The sequence below is a fragment of the Eumetopias jubatus genome, unplaced genomic scaffold, assembly GCF_037043125.1.
Source record: "Eumetopias jubatus isolate StellerSeaLion01/CBP00866 unplaced genomic scaffold, mEumJub1_p1.0 scaffold_9, whole genome shotgun sequence".
NCBI lineage: Eukaryota > Metazoa > Chordata > Mammalia > Carnivora > Otariidae > Eumetopias > Eumetopias jubatus.
The window spans coordinates 77,208,598-77,222,201 of NW_028274815.1; positions in this window are offsets into that span (position 1 = coordinate 77,208,598).

Below are 13,604 nucleotides of genomic sequence, written 5' to 3' on the forward strand. Positions count from 1 at the left end.
AAGCTACCCGCTCCTCAGTCGCTGCCCGGCTCCTCCTCCGAGGTGACTGCTTTGCTGAATTGTAACACCAAAGGTTAGTTTTGCCGATTTAGGAACTTTATGCAAATGGAATAATAAGTATGCATTCATAAAATGGGCCAGTGTGCAACCATTAAAAATAATGAAGTTTTATATAATCTCATATGAAACACATCAGGACATAGGGCTAAGTCAAAGCAAAGAAAGCCAGACACAGTGTCCAAAATGTTTTATGTGTGAGAGTCTCCAAAAAGTATATGAGGCAACTTCAGGGCTCACATGGGAAAGGGACCACTGGTAAATGTGGGTGAATGAAGGGGGAATTCTTTTTTTTACAATATAATTTTTTTTGCTATTGAATTGTTTTTAACTTGTTCATGTATATATTTTCCCCCTCATCTTTTTTATTGTGGCAGAATACACACAACATAAAATTTACCATCTTAACCATTTTTAAGTGTACAGTTGAGTGGTATTAAATACATTCATAATGTTGTGCAACCATTACCATCATTCATCTCCAGAACTCTTTTCATCTTGTAAAACTGCAACTTTGTACTTATTAAACAGTAACTCCCCATTCCCTCTCCCCTCAGGCCAGGGCAACCACTGTTCTGCTTTGTTTCTATGCATTTAGATACCTCATGTAAGTGGAATCATATAATAGTTACCCTTTTGTGACTAGTTTATTCTACTTGGCATGTCCTCAAGGTTCATCCATGTTGTAGCATGTGACAGGATTTCCTTTCTTTTTAAGGCTGAATAACATTCTATTATATGACTATACCACATTTTGCTTATTCATTCATCTCTTGAGGGACCTTGGGTTGCTTCCACATCTTAGCTACTGGGAATAACACTACCATGAACATGGGTGTATAAATGCCTCTTTGAAATCCTGTTTTCAATTCTTTGGCATATATAGCCACATATAGGGTTGCTGGATCATATGGTAGTTCTATTTTTAATTTTTTGAGGAAGGGCCATGCTGTTTTCCATAGCAGCTGCACAATTTTACATTCCGAACAACAGCCCAAGAGGGTTCCAGTTTCTCCACATTCTCATCAACACTCATTATTTTCTGGTTTTGGTTTTGTTTTTGTTTTTAGTAGCCAACATAATGGATGTATGGTGGTATCTCATCATCGCTTTGATTTGCATTGCTTTAATGATTTGTGAGGTTGAGCATCTTTTCATGTGCTTATTGGCCATTTGTATATCTTCTTTGGAGCAATGTCTATTCAAATCTTTTGTCCATTTCTGAATCGATTATTTGTTGTTGAGTTTTAGGAGCTCTCTACACATTCTGGATATTAATCCTTTATCAGATATTTGCAAATATTTTCCCCATTCTGTGGATTGCCTTTTTACTCTGTTAATAGTGTCTTCTGATGCACAAATTTTTTGCATTTTCAGGAAGCCCAATTTGTCTATTTTTGTTGTTGTTGTCTGTGTCTTCAGTTTCATATCTGAGAAATCATCACCAAATCCAATGTCCTGAAGCTTTTGTCCTGTTTTATTTAAAAAAATTTTTTAAGATTATTTATTTATTTATTTTAGAGAGAGCACGCACACGAGCCGGGGGAGGGGCAGAGGGAGAGGGACAAGCAGACTCCCTGTTGAGGAGAGCCCCATGGAGGGCTGGATCTCAGGACCCTGAGATCAGAGTCGAAGTCAGACGCTTAACCAACCGAGCCACCCAGGCACCCCTTGCCCTGTTTTATTTTAAGGATTTTATAGTTTTAGTTCTTATATTTAGGACTTTGACCCGTTTTGGGTTTTTTGTATATAATGTTGGGTAAGGGTCCAACTTTATTCTTTTGCATGTGGATATCCAGTTTCCCAGCACCTTTTGTTGAAAAGACTGTCCTTTCCCCATTGAATGGTTTTGGCATTTGTCAAAATCGTTTGACCACATATGTGAGGGCTTATTTCTGGGCTCTCTGTTCTACTTCATTGGTCTGTATGTCTGCCTTTCAGACATATTACTTTTTAAATGAAATAAAAAAAAACTGAAGTGGAAAAGTATCTGCATGACAAACAGCCAAGCATTTATGAAAGAAGTGCTAGGGTTCTGCTTGCGAAGAAACTCCATGAACCCTGGGCAGCAGGGGCAACAGTGCTGGGGGAAGAGTGGCTGAAAAGGGCCCCCAAGGTACACGTTATTGAAGGCTGTAGAGCAAACCCAGCTACAGAGGCAGGAGGGCAGGCTCATCAATTATCCTCTGAGACAACCATGAAGAAGAAGAGCTCAGAAACCTTACTTTGGCGGGAGAAAGGGACAAAGAGAAAGAAAAACTGGGAGGGGCAGGAGAGAGTGATAAGGTGAGAGAATCCCCCAAACCTGCAAGGCCAGCCACTCCCTCCTTGCTCCTTCTAGCTTCTCTCAGCATCTCCCCATTTCTTACCTGGATGGCTCCCTAGCTCTTAGATCTTCTCAATTTCAATAAAGACAAAAGTTACCAATGCAGGTCAGTTCTTAGCACGCATGGAAGAACCATCGGATAGGGTTTTGGGGATTTCCCTGAGAGACAGACCCCAAAAGAAAGACAGAGAAGATGGAATGCTCTGCCTGATGCTACCTCCTCATCCTTTCTACTACAGATACCCAGCTGTGGCCACCAATGATTTGAGAAAAATTAGTTACCAAACAAAACTATTAAGGAAATACTGTCATCTAAATTAACTGAAAATTGGATGAGTTTGTGCTGTAGCCTGAGTGCTTCCCCTTTGATTTCTGTTGGATTTCCTTTTAAGATCTTATCTTATTATTTCCTTGGGCACTTAGGATGGAAGATTGGGGTGACCTGAAGAGTCAGATGCCTGGGTGTAATTTACTATCTTCGAATCAGAACCCTATCATTCTGTTTCATTTCTGTGTATCTCACAGGTGAAAACATAGGGTCACCTTGTTATACATTGCATTTTCTTATGCTCTGTGAAATAGAAATGACATACAGTAAACTGCATATATATAAAGAATACAGTTTAGTGAATTTTGACATATGAATACACCGTGAAACCATTTTCCCCTATCAGGATAATGAAGATATACATTGCCCTGCAGTTCATCAGGCACCTTGGTAAGCCCTTCCTTTCCTCCCCCTTTTGCCCCTTTGTCCTTAGACAAGCACTAGCCAGGACTTTCTGTACTATAGATTAGTTGTCATTTTCTAGAATTCTCTATTGTATATGATTACATGGTTATGCATAATACAGTATTTATATATTTAAATATATAGAATGAATTGTAATATAGTGGGATTTTAAATTGTATATAAATAGACTACATAAATGGACTCATCTGTATGTATTTCTTTTGTTGTCTGACTTCTTTCACTCAGCACATGTATTTTGAGATTGCTTCATGTTATTGCGTGTAACATGTTTGTTACTTTTAATTGTTTAGTAATTTTATCTTATTTAAAAAATATTTTATTTTATTTATTTGACAGGGAGAGAAAGAGAGAGAGAGAGCACAAGCAGGGGGAGCAGGCAGAGGGAGAGGGAGAAGCAGGTTCTCGGCTGAGCAGGGAGCCCATTCAGGGCTCCATCCCAGGACCCTGGAATCATGACCTGAGCTGAAGGCAGATGCTTAACCGACTGAGCCACCCAGATGCCCCAATTGTGTAGTAACTTTAATTACATGGACATACCACAATTTGTTTATCCATTCACCTATTGTGAGTATTTGGAGTGTGTCTAGCTTTTGCCTATTGCACATAAAGCTGCTATGACCATTCATGCATAATTTTGTGGGCATATGCTTCATTTCTCTTGGGTAAATACCTAGAAGTGGAATGGCTGGATCGTATAGCAAATACGTGTATAATGTTTTAAGAAAATGCTGTTTTCTAAAGTGTTGCCCCATATTACACTTTCACCAGGAGTGTATTGCTCTACATCCTCACCAACATTAGGTATTGTCAGTCTTTTATTTTTTATTTTTATTTTTTTAAAGATTTTATTTATTTGACAGAGAGAGACACAGCGAGAGAGGGATCACAAGCAGGGGGAGTGGGAGAGGGAGAAGCAGGCTCCCCACCGAGCAGGGAGGCAGATGCTTAATGACTGAGCCACCCAGGTGCCCCTAGTGTCAGTCTTTTAAACTTTTAGCCTTCCTAACAATTTTAATGTATATTTCTCTAATGACTAATAATGTTGAGCATCTTTTCATGTGCTCATTTGTCATCCATATGTCTTCTTCAGCAAAGTGTCTTCAACTCTCAATCCCATTTTTAAATTGTCTATTTATTATTATTATTTTAAAAAATTATTTATTTGAGAGAGAGATCATGAGAGAGCACAAGTGGAGGGGAAGGGCAGAAGCAGGCTCCTGCTGAGCAGGGAGCCTGATGCAGGGCTCCATCCCAGGACCCCAGGATAATGACCTGAGCAAAAGGCAGACGCTTAACCAACTGAGCCACCCAGGCACCCTGGTTGTCTATTTATATTAAGTTGTGTTCTTTATGTACTTATTTATTTATTTATTTATTTATTTATTTATTTTTTAAAGATTTTATTTATTTATTCATAAGAGACAGAGGGAGAGAGAGAGGGATAGGGAGAGAGAGAGAGAGAGAGAGAGAAGCAGAGGGAGAAGCAGGCTCCCAAGGAGCGGGGAGCCCGATGCGGGACTCGATCCCAGGACCCTGGGATCATGACCTGAGCTGAACGCAGACACTTAACCATCTGAGCCACCCAGGCGCCCTCTTTATGTACTTTAAACACAAGTCCTTTGCCAATATGTTTTGCAGATATTGTTTCCCAATGTTTGGCTTGTCTTTTTTTTTTTTTTTTTTGTAACAGTGTCTTTTGAAGAACAAACATTTTGTTTTGTTTTGATGAAGACCAAATCTAAGGTCGGTAAGAATTCCTCTTATATTTTATTTTAGAAGTTCTAGTTTTAGCTTTTACATTAAGGTCTAGTCTTTATTTTGAATTAATTTTTCTGCATGATATGAGGTAAGGGTTAAGGTTCATATTTTTTGCCTATTGCTATCAAATTATTCTAATATTATTTGTTGAAAAGAATATATTTTATCCATTGAATTGCCCTAGCATCTTTGTTATTAACCAGTTGACCTTATATATGTGCATTTATTTCTGGACCTTCTACTTTGTACCATTGATCTATATGCCAATACCACATGTTCTTGTTTACTATAGTTTTATACATCCCAAAATTAGGTCATGTAAGTCCTTCTTTGTTCTTCTTTTTCAAGTTGTTCTGAACCACTTGAAATTCTTTTTTTTTTTTTTTTTTTAATTTGACAGAGAGACACAGTGAGAGAGGGAACACAAGCAGGGGGAGTGGGAGAGGGAGAAGCAGACTTCCAGCTGAGCAGGGAGCCCGATATGGGGCTCAGTCCCAGGACTCTGGGATCATGACCTGAGCCGAAGGCAGACACTTAATGACTGAGCCACCCAGGCACCCCTGAACCACTTGAAATTCTTGGTCAGTTGTTTTCCATACAATTTTAGGGTCAGCTGTTCCATTTCTACAAGGAACCCTGCTGGGATTTTGATTGGTTTTGCATTAAATCTACCAATCACTTTGAGGGGAATTGAGATCTTAACAACATAATGTCTTCTTTTTTGTTTTTTTTTTAAGATTTTGCCTATTTGAGAAAGAGAGAGAGCATGAGCAGGGGGAGAGGCAGAGGGAGAGGGAGAAGCAGACCCCCCCCCCAAGTGGGGAGCCTGCTGTGGGGCTTGATCCCAAGACCTGGGATCATGACCTGAGCCAGGCAGACTCAGATCACAACCTGAGCTGAAGGCAGATGCTTAACTGACTGAGCCACTCAGGCACCCCCACATAATGTCTTCTGATCCATAAGCATAGTATGTCTCTCTCCGTATTAGGTCTTTAAAATTTTCTGATTATTATCATTATTTGATAAGGCATATTCTTTAATCCCTGTCACCTATTTCACCCATCCCCCAACCCACCTCTCGTCTGGTAATCATCAGTTTGTTCTCTATAGTTAAGAGTCTGATTCTTGGTTTCTCCCTCTTTCTCTTTTTTAACCTTTGCTCATTTTTTGTTTGTTTCTTAAATTCCACATATGAGTGCAATCATATGGTATTCATCTTTCTCTGACTGGCTTATTTCTGTTAGCATTATAGTCTCTTGCTCTATCCATGTTGTTGCAAATGGCAAGATTTCATTCTTTTCTTTTTTTTTAAGATTTTATTTATTTATTTGAGAGAGAGAGAATGAGAGATAGCACGAGAGGGAAGAAGGTCAGAGGGAGAAGCAGACTCCCTGCTGAGCAGGGAGCCCGATGTGGGACTCGATTCCCGGACTCCAGGATCATGACCTGAGCCGAAGGCAGTCGCTTAACCAACTGAGCCACCCAGGCGTCCAGTTTCATTCTTTTCTTATGGCATATATCTATCATCTATCTATCTATCTCACATCTTCTTTATCCATCCATCTGTCAATGGACACTTGGGCTGATTCCATAATTTGGCTATTGTAAATAATGCTGCAATAAACACAGGGGTGCATGTATCCCTTTGAATTAGTGTTTTTGTATTTTGGGGGTAAATACCCAGTAGTGTGATTCCTGGATAATAGCATAGTTCTATTTTTAACTTTCTGAGGAACTTCCATACTGCTTTCCACAGTGGCGGCACAAGTTTGCACAAGTGTTCCTATTTTTCCACATCCTCACCAACGCTTTGTTGTTTTTTAAATTTAATTAATTACTTTTTAATTTATATTTTTATTTTTTTGTAGTTTTTTGATATTATTTATTATTTTAAGAATTTTTTGGTGTATAGGTCTTATACTCTTTCATCAAGTTTATTGCTAAATGTTTTATATTTTTGATGCTATTATCAATAGTATTTTTAAAATTTCAATTTCTGATTGTTTAATGTCAGTATCTAGAAATACAATTGATTTTTAAAAATAGATTTATTTTTTAGAGCAATTTTAGGTTTATAGAAAAATGATGCAGAAAGTAACAGTTCCCATATACCTCTACCCCTTACCCTCTTTCCCCTATTATTTTTTTTAAAGATTTTATTTATTTATTTGAGAGAGAGAGAGAGAATGAGAGATAGAGAGCACGAGAGGGAAGAGGGTCAGAGGGAGAAGCAGACTCCCTGCTGAGCAGGGAGCCCGATGTGGGACTCGATCCTGGGGCTCCAGGATCATGACCTGAGCCGAAGGCAGTCGCTTAACCAACTGAGCCACCCAGGCATCCTCCCCTGTTATTTTTTTAAAGATTTATTTATTTGAGAGAGAAAGAGTGTGTGTGCCTATGCACTAGTGGAGGGGAGGGACAGATGGAGAGAATCTTCAAGTAGACTCCCTGCTAAGCAGGGAGACTGACTCAACTTGAGGCTAAATCCCACGAGCCATGAGATCATGACCTGAGCCAAAATCACTAGAGGGGCACTTAACCAACTAAGCCATCCAGGCACCCCTTCCCCTATTATTAACATCTTGTTTTAGTGTGGTACATTTGTTATAATCTATGAACCAATATTGATACATTATTATTAACTAAGGTTTGTAGCTTATACTAGGGTTCACTGTTTTGTACATTCTGTGAGTTTTGATAAATACATAATGTCATGTAATCACCATTACTGTATCATACAGAATAGTTTTTTTTTTAAAGATTTTATTTATTTATTTGACAGAGAGAGACACAGTGAGAGAGGGAACACAAGCAGGGGGAGTGGGAGAGGGAGAAGCAGGCTTCCCGCGGAGCAGAGAGCCCGATGCGGGACTCGATCCCAGGACCCTGGGACCACGACCTGAGCCGAAGGCAGACGCCTAACGACTGAGCCACCCAGGCGCCCCCATACAGAATAGTTTTATGGCCCTAAAAAATCACCTGTGCTCCACTTATTCATTCCTCCCTCCTCCTGAATCCCTGGCAACCTGATCTTTTTACTGTTTGGTTTTGCCTTTTACAGAATGTCTTATAGTTGGAACCATACAGCATGTAGCCTTTTCAGACTGGCTTCTCTCACTTAGTGTTAGGCATTTAAGTTTCCTCTATGTGTTTCTGTGGCTTGATAGATCATTTCTTCTTATTGCTAAATGATATTCCATTGTTTCAATGTGCCACAGTTTGTTTATCCATTCATCTATTGAAGGATATTTTAGTTGCTTTCAATTTTTGGCAATTATGAATAAAGCTGGTGTAAACATTCATATGCAGGTTTTTGTGTAAATGTGATTTCAACTCACTTGGGTAAATACCTAGGAGTGTGATTGGTGGATGGTGAACCTATGCTTTTTTGTAAGAAACCACCAAACTTCATTCCAAAGTGGCTGTACTATTTTTTTTTAAGATTTTATTTATCTGAGAGAGAGTACAAGCAGTGGGAGCTACAGGCAGAGCAAAAAGCAGGCTCCCCGCTGAGCAAGCAGCGAATGCGGGGCTCGGTCCCAGGACGCTGGGATCATGACCTGAGCCAAAGGCAGACGTTTAAACTACTGAGCCACCCAGGTGTCCTGTGGCTGTACTATTTTACATTCCTACCAGTAATGAATGAGAATTCCTGTTGCTCCACATACTCACCAGCATTTGTTGTTAGTGTTTTGGACTTTAGCTGTTTTAATAGCTGTATATGGCATCTCATTACTGTTTTAATTTGCAATTCCCTAATGACACATGATGTTGAGCATCTTTTCACATGCTTATTTGCTACTTGTATATCTTCTTGGTGAGGTGTTTGTTCAGATCTTTTGCCCATTTTTAATATTTTTTTTAGTTTTAAGAATTCTTTGTATATTTTAATTAATTAATTAATTTTTAAAGATTTATTTATTATTTTAGTTAGAGAGTGAGCAGGGGGAGGGTCAGGAGAGAGGGGGAGAGAATCCTGAAGCAGACTTCCCACTGAGCATGGAGCCCAACATGGGGCTCAATCCCAGGACCCCAAGATCATGACCTGAGCCGAAATCCAGAGTTGGCTGCCTAACCAACTGACCCACCCAGGCATCCCTATTTATTTATTTTTTAAGTAGGCTCCATACCCAGTGTGGGGCCCAAGATGGGGCCCAAACTCACTACTCCAAGATCAAGACCTGAGCTGAGATCAAGAGTCAGATGCTTAACCCACTGAGACATCCAGGTGCTCCAAGAATTCTTTGTATATTGTAGATACAAGCCCTTTATTACATATGTGTTTCAAAAATATCTTCTCCTAGTCTGTGGCTTGTCTTTCCATTCTGTTAATACAATTGATTTTTAAATATTGACCTGGTATCCTGCCACCTTACTAAACTCATTTTTTCTTAGGATTTCTTAGAATTTTCTATGTAGATGATCAAGACAACTGAGAATAAAAACAGTTTTACTTCTTCCTTTCTCTTTTTTTTTAAGGGGGGAGGGGCAGAGGGAGAGAGAGTTTCTTTTGTTTTGTTTTGTTTTTTGAGAGAGAGAATATTAAGCAGACTCCACACCCAGCCTGGAGCCCCATGTGGGGCTCTATGTCACTACCCTGAGATCATGACCTGAGCTGAAATCAAGAGTCTAACGCTTATTAACCGATTGAGCCATCCAGGTGCCCCTCCTTCTTCCTTTCTAATTCATATGCCTTTCATTTCTTTTTATTGCCTTATTGCATGGGTAGACCTTTAGAACAATGTTGAATGAAAGTGGTGAGAATGACATTTTTGCACTGATCCCGAGATTAGGGAGAAGGCATTTTGCTACGATATATGTTACTGTAGATTTTTTATAGATGCCCTTTATCAAACTGAGAAAGTTCCCTTTATTTTACATCAATGGGAGTTTTATCCTAAATGATGGTAGATTTTGTCAAGTGCTTTTTCTGCATCTAATGTGATGATCATATGATTTTTCTGTTAATGTGATGAATTACAGTTACCTATTTTTGAATGTTCAAGCAGCCTTGCATTCTTGGAATAAGCCACACTTAGTTGTGGTATGTTAGCCTTTAAAAAAATACTGTTGGATTCAATTTGCTAAAATTTTGTTAAGAATTCTTACATCTTTGGGGCGCCTGCATGGCTCAGTTGGTTAAGTGTCTGCCTTTGGCTCAGGTCATGATCCCAGGGTCCCAGGATTGAGCCCGACATCGGGCTCCCTGCTCAGCGGGAAGTCTACTTCTCCTTCCTCTGCCCCTTCCCCTGCTGTGCTCTCTCTCTCAAATAAATCAATAAAATCTTTAGAAAAAAAGAATTCTTGCATCTTTTATGAAAGATATTAGCCTGTAGTTTTCTTTTATTATAATACCTTTGTTTTGGTATTAGGATAATGCTGGTCTCATAGAATGAGTTAGGAAGTATTTCCTCAGTTTCAACTTTTCAGAAGAGTTTGTATAGAGTTGATGATGTTTATTCCTTAAATATTGGTAGAGTTAACCAGTGAAGCCATCTGGACTTTGAGTTTTCTTTGTGGGAAAGTTTGTACCCACAAATTCAGTTTCTTTAACATAGAGCTTTATCTTTTAAAATTTTTTAAAAGATTTTATTTATTTATTTGACAGAGAGACACAGCGAGAGAGGAAACACAATCAGGGGGAGTGGGAGAGGGAGAATCAGGCCTCCTGCGGAGCAGGGAGCCCGATGCGGGGCTTGATCCCAGGACTCAGGGATCATGACCTGAGCTGAAGGCAGACGTTTAACCGACTGAGCCACCCAGGTGCCCCAAGCTTTTTCTTTTTTAAAAAGAAAAACAATTTCTTTTTTGGAGAGCTATTTAGGTTATTTTTTTTTCTTGAGCAAGTTCTGTTTATATCTTTCAAGGAATCTGTGCATTTTATCTGACTTGTAGAATCTATTAACAAAAAGTTGTTCATTATGTAACGTCATTTTCCTCTTAACATCTGTAGTATCTGTAGCGATGTCTACTCTCACATCCCTGATATTGGCAATGGGTGTCTTCTCTCTTTTTCCTCATCCGTCTGGCTAGAGGTTTATCTATTTTACTGATTTTCCCAAAGAACCAGTTTTTGGTTTCATTTTTATTTTTTTTTATTTTTTTTACTTTTTTAAAAGATTTTATTTATTTATTTGAGAGAGAGAGAGAGAATGAGAGAGAGAACATGAGAAGGAGGAGGGTCAGAGGGTGAAGCAGACTCCCTGCTGACCAGGGAGCCTGATGTGGGCTCGATCCTGGGACTCCAGGATCAAGACCTGAGCCGAAGGCAGTCGCTTAACTAACTGAGCCACCCAGGCGCCCCTCATTGATTTTATTTTATTATGTTATGTTAATCACCATACATTACATCATTAGTTTTTGATGTGGTGTTCCACGATCCATTGTTTGCATATAACACCCAGTGCTCCACGCAGAACATGCCCTCCTTAATACCCATCACCAGGCTAACCCATCCCCCAACCCCCTCCCCTCTAGAACCCTCTGTTTCTCAGAGCCCATAGTCTCTCATGGTTCATCTCCCCCTCTGATTCCCCCCCTTCATTTTTCCCTTCCTACTATCTTCTTCTTTTTTTTTTTTTAAAGATTTTATTTATTTGAGAGAGAGAGAGAGAGAGAGAGAGCATGAGAGGGGGAAGGTCAGAGGGAGAAGCAGACTCCCCGCCGAGCAGGGAGCCCGATGCGGGACTCGATCCCGGGACTCCAGGATCATGGCCTGAGCCGAAGGCAGTCACTTAACCAACTGAGCCACCCAGGCGCCCCCTTCTTTTTTTTTTTTAACATGTAATGTATTATTTGTTTCAGAGGTACAGGTCTGTGATTCAACAGTCTTACACAATTCACAGCACTCACCATAGCACATCTCCTCCCCAATGTCTATCACCCAGCCACCCCATCCCTCCCACCCCTCACCACTCCAGCAACCCTGTTTGTTTCATTGATTTTTTTCAGTGGTTTTTACGTTATTAAAAGATAACAGTAGGGGCACCTGGGTGGCTCAGTCAGTTAAGCTTCTGCCTTCAGCTCAGGTCATGATCTTGGGGTCCTGGGATTGAGCCCCACCCACATCGGGCTCCCTGCTCAGCAGGGAGTCTGCTTCTCCATCTCCCTCTCCCTCTGCTCCTCCCCCCTGCTCGTGCTCTTTCTCTGTCTCTCAAATAAATAAATAAAAAATCTTTTAAAAAAAGGTAACACCAACAAACAAAGAAGAATATGTGACAGAGATATATGTGGTCTGTGAAGCCTAAAATATTTTCTATTTGACTTTTTATAGAAAAAGTTTATTGACTCCTGCTCTAGACCTGGATGATTGCATAATTATAGATGTTTTCCCTTCATGCCTAGATACTCAACAAATCTGCCTGGAAATAAGAGAAATGAGGCAGAAAAAGGCTAATGATCACTTAAATGTAAGTGCCATAGGGTGCACTTAGGTTGCAAAGCAGCCTGAATTCTGCTCCTCTGGTGATGTGAGCAGATGGAAGGGAAGGGAAGGGGTAACATGGGAGAGGAGGTGGTAAGTATTCCGGGAATAGGACTTCCTAGGATTCAGTAGTGGCCTGAAGAATGTTAAGGGGACTTACCTGGCCTCTTATTTCATCAGCAGTAAAATGAAGGTGATGCTGGTGTAGTCCCCACAGGGACAATGGAGGTGGGGAAGGTGGCCAGACTTGGGGATGTGTGGGAAAATCGAACAGAGAGGATTTGTTCATGGACTTGATGTATGGTGAGAGAGAAAGAGAGGAGTCTAGGATGAACCCTGGATTTTGGCTTGAGTGCATGGAAGGATGGATTTGTTGCTGAGATGGGGAAAGTAACAGGAGTGGGCAGTGGGGATCAAGAGTTAGGTGGCTGTGCCTCTTGAGTTTGAAGTTAGCTTATTTTTTCCATTGCCTTGGTTTCTACAACGCTCAGCACTGTGTGAAGTCTCCCCGGTAAAAGGCCCCCAGTGGACTCCATTTCCACCTCACACCTAGCCCACACTCAGCCCTTTCCAAGGTTTTGCTCCACTGAAGCTTCACCCATCTCTTTTCTCATGTCTTTTCCACCCCTGGGTATTTTTTTTCCCATCTACCAGGACACATTATTGGTATTTCCACACATAGGGTAGGTTTACTCTTTCTGGAGGAGATTTTAGACCATCTTGGGCTGCTGTGTTTTCTCACAACAAGGGCAAGTGGCAGAAGTGAGGGAGTCAGTGCCTGGAGTTAGTGTTTATTTTTCTATTTACTGATAATTTGAAGTTGGACATTTTCTGTCTTTTGGGTACGCTGAGGGTGTTGTTTTATATGTTGCTTTTGTTCTATTTTTTGTTTTTGTGAAGATATTTTAGAGAAGTAGGTTTTATGGGGCTGCCATTACCTAATGTTATGGGTTGAATTGTATCCCCCTTCCTAATGTTATGTTGATGTCCTCACCCACAGTACCTCAGAATGTGGCTCTATTTGGCCTGTCTTTACAGAGGCAATCAAGTTACAGTGAAGTTCTTAGGGTGGGTCCCAAGCCCGTATGACTTGTATCCTTATAAGAAGAGGAAATTTGGACACAGATACAGATGCAGGAAAGATAATATGAAGATGTAGGGAGAAGACAATCATTTACAAGCCAAGAAGAGAGGCCTCAGTAAGAACCAACCCTGCTGACACCTTGACCTTGGACTACTAGCCTCCAGAACTATAAAACAATAGATTTCTATGATTTAAGCATGCC